Raw genomic sequence first — 7,202 nt, 5'->3', positions numbered from 1 at the left:
AGGCCAAAAGTGCAAAAGGGGGTAAACTTAGGGGACTGATTTGTTATTATTTTTTATAGGGGGTCAAAATCACAAGATTGTGATACTTAGGAGGCCAAAACTACGATTAAACCTTTTAAAAAATATTAAATTATCCCCTTATTAATCAATATAACCAGTACTGCACCTATATAATATAGAATACATTACACGTCTTTTAATTTTAATTTTCAACCAAAAGCTCGTTAATATATCTCCATTTTACATAAAATAAAAAATAAAAAAATATATGTGTGGGGTGTATATTGCAATACATTCTTTATATGGGGTCTGTATAGAAAATGCACCAAAAAGGCCACAAGTTAGCAGTACGAAAACTTTAACCCATAATCCTTTAGACTGTTTTTGTCATCAAAATGACTCATACCAATGCAAAGGGTGGTCTGTATAGCAATTCAAAGCTTTAGCAAACTAAAAATATCACAACATAAATTGAGAAACGAAAACTCTGCAGAAAGGTAAACGCAAAATCGGAAATATGTATTAACGGTGCCAAACCCTTTGTCTCCTATCTTAGTGATGATGTGCCAAATGCATCTAATATTGAAATTGCTCATTTTGATATATATGATCCATGAAATTGGGAGAATCTTGAGAACATATCAAGGGATATTCTAGTTGAAAAGGTCTCTACTAGAGAAAATAAAACAACACAGCAGCGAAACAACAACAACAACCTAATATAGACACAACACAATAAAGGTGACATTCGTAAAATGTAACATAAACAAGCTTTTATAAGCTTTAACTTGAATAACACTAAAATCAATAGAAACATTCAACAAAAGAAATAAGAAATGATGGAGATGATGAAAGAAGATGATGAACGTAACAAGCATAAAAATCGATTTAGTTAAAATAGATGACAATGACGAAAGAAACAACATAATAAAATAGTGATGATAAGAAAATAGGAGAAATCAACTTACCTCTTCAAATTGTTAAACGTCCTTCACTTCAAGTTGATTGATGATGATGGAGTGTTTGATTCTTAAGGTTTTCAATGAAGTTTAAATAGAGAGGGAACATGGCCGGTCTTAGCATTTTATGTGCCTTAGGCATAGCATGAGAAAAAGGCTCCTTACATAATACGTCATAATTTTTCTTCTTCTGATAAACGATGAATGACACATGCATTAGTTATGACGGTTGACAAGATATTAACCATTTTTTTTTATCACTAATCTCATCATTGCTTAATTTTCTTAAATAATTGGCATATGAGAAATGCCTAAAATATGTGTCATTGGGAAAATTAAGATTCATTTCTCTAGTAGGTCATTTTTCAACTAGAATATCCTTTGACGTGTTATCGAGATTCTCCCAATTTCATGAATCATAAATATCAAATTGAGCAATTTCAATATTGGATGCATTTGGCACATCATCGCCAAGATATGAGACGAAGGATTTGGCACCCTTGATACGTTTTATTTTCATTTTGCGTTTTCCTTTCTGTAGACTTTTCGTTTCTCAGATTTTGTTGTATATATATGTTTCAGTTTGCTAAAGCTTTGAATGGCTATACAGACCCCCCTTTGCATTGGTATGAGTCCTTTTGATGACAAAAATAGTTTAAAGGGTTCTGGGCTGAAGTTTTGGTACTGCTAACTTTTGGCCCTTTTGTGGATTTGTTATACACACCCCCATATAAAGAATGTATTGCTATATACATCCCTTTGTAGGATGTACAATTTAATCACGTTGATACTACATCCTGACGAAGGTTTGGAGTGAGATGAGTTGGTGATGAAACTGATGTTTGGGGCAAGATAGAGCCAAATTTGATCAATCTATTTGACATTGAAAGTATGGTGAAACATTGTAGGGGTTACCACAATATTGTTATGATTTCTTACTTGAAGTTGTATAAAGGTATGAAATTGAATCTGAATATTTGTAAATGTCGTAAGACAATTTGATAATCATGTTATGGATATGATTAAAGTAGCAAGGGACAATCTTAATGAAGTGGAAATATTTGTCGAACACTATAATTGAAGAATCGGAGTATGTACCATTGACTCATGAAGAAAGGGGGAGCTTGAGAGATTGGTTGAATAGGCTACTACTAAACAAAATACTAAGAAACCTGAATTGTAACATCCTATTAGTGTTGACATATTGAGTGTTAAGGCTTCCTAGCGTCTCCATTGTCGCTGTTCTTAAGCAAAGAGTCAACCTTGTCCATCAATCTTGCTTTTCGGACCTTTTCACCAGTTTCATTCCACTTAAAAAAATTCCAGTTTTTCAACTTCAAAAACTCGTACGAAAAAATTACAATTGGCTTCATCATCATGCAAATCATATCAACAAAGGGGAAAAAAAAATGATATTCATGGTTCAACAATTACGAGCAAACAAGATGAACTCATTTCACATGCTTTTGGGAAAGGAAAACTATAGAAAGATTTGACTAAGTTCTTCAATATGTTGAACTTTCATATAACACATATACTCGAACACCAACATTCCAGCATTCTACACTCACCATTAACCATTGAGGTTGAAGATCGACTTTGATAGCTATTTATGATCGCTTAACCACCATGCATCATCTCTATTTGAGCTTGAAGAAATTTTAGGGAAAATTAGAGTTTTCAAATTGTGTTTGCTTAGGTGGAAGCTAACATGGAAGACCACTTCATTGATTTACGTCACAAATCATCGTGTTTAATGATCAAAGATGACAGATGAACTCAATTGATTTAACTTAAAGAAAATTGATGAACTAATTATCGATCTTGAATAAAACAAAAACGAAATTGATTGATTGGTACAAATTTGAGGACAAATAAACAAACGTATTCACTAAATTATTACCACTGAAAACATTTTGAATTAGATATAGGCTTTGATGTAAAGTATTGAATTATTGTCCATGTGGCCCATATCTTGAAGTTAGTCAACCATCTATCAAACAATTAACAGTATTTTAGTATAGTAACAAGTAGATCGAATATGCAATGCAGCAATAGAATATGCGCCCCAGCCGTTTATTTTCATTCATGATGATATCTTATATTACAATTCCTATCATCTAAACAACTTGATTTGTAGGATCTTTAATGAAAACTCTTCTATTTATAGTATAGTTTATCCAAATAAAGAAATATTGCAATCATATCTTCAATAAATAAAAGATTTAAAAGATTAATTATTGTTACTATAGGTAAAAAACAGCCGGTCAAGTTGATGCTGAATGTTGAGTTTTGATAAATTTGGACATACCCCACTTCATTCTCTTGTCTTACTCATTAAAGCAAATGGGGTAACTTGCATTTGTATATCATCAATCAACATGTGCCTAGTAATAAAGATAATGAAAACATAATACTGAAAATACCCCACCATATGGTCTTGAGAGAGCCGGTCCTTGTCAAAGAATCAACAGAAGTTGTAATATAATGGTAAGGGTTAAGACAATGAAAAAAATATTAAGAAAACGATGTTTAGAATTTTATATCTAGTGCTAATATTTAATTTTCTCCTAATAAGTTAATTACTAACATTTTTTTTTTTTTTTGTGTTACATTGTAACAAACAAAAAGAAAATGAAAAAAAAAAAAAAAATCTAACTAGCTAGGCTGTCTTTTAGAAGGAGAGACTTTAAGTTAGTTAGAGGACCAGTCCACTTAACTGAATAGGCGGAATAAAAAGCCTCCTTAGTTATAAAGTCAGCACAAATATTTTGCTTCCTCAAAATATGAATTAAATTTACAGTCTCATGATGTAAGACATCCAAGATTTCTAATAACACCGATGCATACACATGCAAACTTGCATTTTTTAAGTTTTGCCGCTTCTAAACAATCATTCTCACAAATGATACATGTATATCTAAGATCATAACAAGTAGTAATCCTAAGCTGAATAGCACAAAGTTAAAAGAAACATTTGTCTATATAAAAAATAAAGAGAGAGAGAGAACAACATTATCAATTTGTGGCTCAAATTGCATTTGGAGTATAGCCAATTCAACATGTTGTAGTTTATATGCAAAATCTTCATTAGAGAGAAAAAAAGAATAAGTGACGGAAATTTTGAGAGAATATGGAATTCGTTTATAAATAACTCAATAAATTTCATAACAAGAGAAATAGGGCTGATTTCATTTTTTTTCTTCTTGTTGTGGTTCAAGAATCCAATCTAAGGACGTGATTAATTAAGATTAGGTGCAAGTGTAATTGTATTTTTTTATTTCCCGCTTGCTATTTTATTTTTATTTTAATTCAACGGAAAAAGAAGTATTTATATAACAAGATTCTTGAAGCACAAGAATTACCTTCTACAATAATATAACAACTTCAAAAATGGATCCATAACCTTTTTGCTCACCAGAAACTGTACTCTAACACCAGCTCACCAACATTTGTGTTAAAGAGATGGTCACTTTTACTTGCCTCACAAGTGAGTTTTACAAGGTTGTGTTAGACCCAACCATAATTTTTAAGACGGTGTTAAAGTCTCTCCAAGATCTGTTAGGTCGCATATCTTCAAATTTTGATTTTTGTTATTGAGTCGCCCATCATTTATATTCATGCACCAAACCCAATAGTGTAGGACGTGAGGAAGTGTTTTCAAGAGTCCTATATCGGTTGAGAGGTGACCTGAACAAGTGTTTATAAACGGAGACAGTGCTCACCTAACAAGCTGATTTTGTGGGGTTGTGTTAGGCTCATTCATACTCCTTCCGTTTCAAAATACATGTCGCAGTCAACCACTGCAGACATGCTAATACACAACTTTGACCATTAATATCTATAATTATATATAATAAAATATTATAAAAATTTGATATTTTGAAAATATTCATCAAGACAAATATTTTGCTTATCAAAATATAAGAATACCGGCCTATTGCCCTTCTAGCTTCTATCTACTCCATCCGTTCCTATATATAAGACCCTTTTGCCAAAATCACGGAAATTAAGATAGTGGATATTTGTATTAAAATTGTTTGTAATCACTATTGTTTTTACAATTTTATCCTTTAAGAAAGAATGTTAGTTTATGTTTTCAACATGTTATTTATTGTTGATTGAAAAAAAAAGATGTATAATAAATAAGGGCATGTATGTAAAGAAATAATTAATGTAGTTGGAAATAACAAAGGGGTCTTATAAAAAGGGACAAAAAAAATTCTCAAAAGAGTCTTATAATTAGGGACGGATGGAGTAGATAGAAGCTAGAAGGGCAATTAAGTGAAAAGATTTTTTTTTTGCTTAATTAGCCATCCAATTTCTTTAGAAACTAGAATGCCAATTAGGCTATGAAGAAAGAATAATATCACCATATTTGGTGATCTTGAGAAACTTCAACAAATATATACTTGAGGAAGATAATAATTTGTGAGAAGTTGAATCTTGACTAATTCTTTTGTGTTGAGCTAACTCTTGATTGTCTTGAAGATTGAAACCCTTGCCGTGTGGTAAACAAAATCCTACCTTTAAAATCTTGATTCCAAAACCATGCAATACCCTTCTAGTATATTTGAATTTGGATATGCATAATGAACAGTTTTCAACAAGTGATTTGAAGGACGAGAATTGTTATGGTTTGAAGAATATAATTGAGGCCACATATTGTGGTAGAACTCATATACAATAAGGGAATTAGAATTACAAGAAGTTGATGAGCAATATTTGTTTCCCTCCGTAAAGATTATAGAACAAAACTAAGGACGGGGTTCTCTGTTATAGGTAATTGACACAGTTTTATGTTGTAATGAATCTTAGTCATTGATTTGAGATTAGACGGTTCTGATTTTAATTCGATATTATACAATAAAATGATCTCAACCGTCGATTCAAGATCAGACGGTCTATGATCGACTATAGCGTCCTGATGTAATAGCATCAATGCCCGTAGAAGCAGAAAATGTTCCTTTATTAAAATAAAAGTAGTTAGTTTAATGACATTTTAGCCTGGAGTTCAGAAGAAAGTCATGTAAATACAAGAGCGGAGAAGCACTAGAGAAATAAAGGATAAGGTCAATCTCACACGAACTTGCGCGAGCACCTGAGGAAATGACAAGATTTGCTCTTGCACAAGATCGAGTTGCAGACAATCAAAGTCGTTTCACAAGATACAATGGGAAAAACAACAGAGTCAGCCTCGTCAAGGCTCGTGTACATACCGAATTTTCCTAAAATGATGAGAAATGCTCACCTATATTTCCCTAACTTTTGACTAGCATAAAACGACAAAAGTGCAATCTATGGCATTTTTAGAGCGATTTGGAGCACTTTTGGAGACAGGAATCATCACCGGTGAATCTTTTCTTATGTTTGTTTATTTATATAGTTTAATATATGTTTAGACATCATGAGTAGCTAAATCTCTCTAGACTAGGTGGTGAAAAGGAGCTTCATGTAATTATTTGAATCATGTAACTTTAAATGATTATGTGGATTTCAACTGATTTCTTAATGATTTATTCAATTATACTTTTGTTTGATTATATTTATGTTTGTATGATTATTCATGAATTGATGCAAAATCAATGTCTATTAACCCTAGCCTTGAATAAGAATAAGAGTATAATTTGTTGATTGTTTCCTGGAGTAACATATTCTAGGAATAATTATGTATTAAATTTGACGTTCTAAAACCTTTGATAATCATCATCTCACCTTTATTCAAAAAAATAGTCATCATCTCACCTAAGAATTAGGGAGTATGACCATTAAAAAGAGTTAGTGCTAAGGAATTGGTCGAACCGTTTTGATCGAATATCATTTAGTTAAGCAATCAGTCAATATTGTATCTATAGTTCGGAGTTAGTCAAACAATTTAGAGAAGTGACTCTGGCATGACCTAGCTCTCTCTCTCTCACACACACACACACATTTGTTTTTAAGAATATTATATTGTTTGTATTATTGAAAACGATAAGACAAGTAAATATATATCTAATAACTTGAAACTAAATGTATAAAAATACAAGTAAATATCGACTATTCGATTACATAGCTAGAATTATCAAATTTTATAAAATATTATGGAGTTGATCTACATAATAAAAATTGGGGGAAAACTAAACACGAGACTTTGAGATAAACACACTCCAACATCCCAAACTAACACCAACCGAAATGAGTTTAAATGTTTGAAATCTAATGTTTATAACGAATTATTAAGTAGAGTAAATTTATATATAG

This window comes from Medicago truncatula, chromosome 4 (genome assembly GCF_003473485.1).
Source record: "Medicago truncatula cultivar Jemalong A17 chromosome 4, MtrunA17r5.0-ANR, whole genome shotgun sequence".
Classification (NCBI taxonomy): Eukaryota; Viridiplantae; Streptophyta; class Magnoliopsida; order Fabales; family Fabaceae; genus Medicago; species Medicago truncatula.
The sequence above is the reverse complement of the archived record's forward strand: the minus strand, read 5'-3'. Positions refer to the sequence as shown.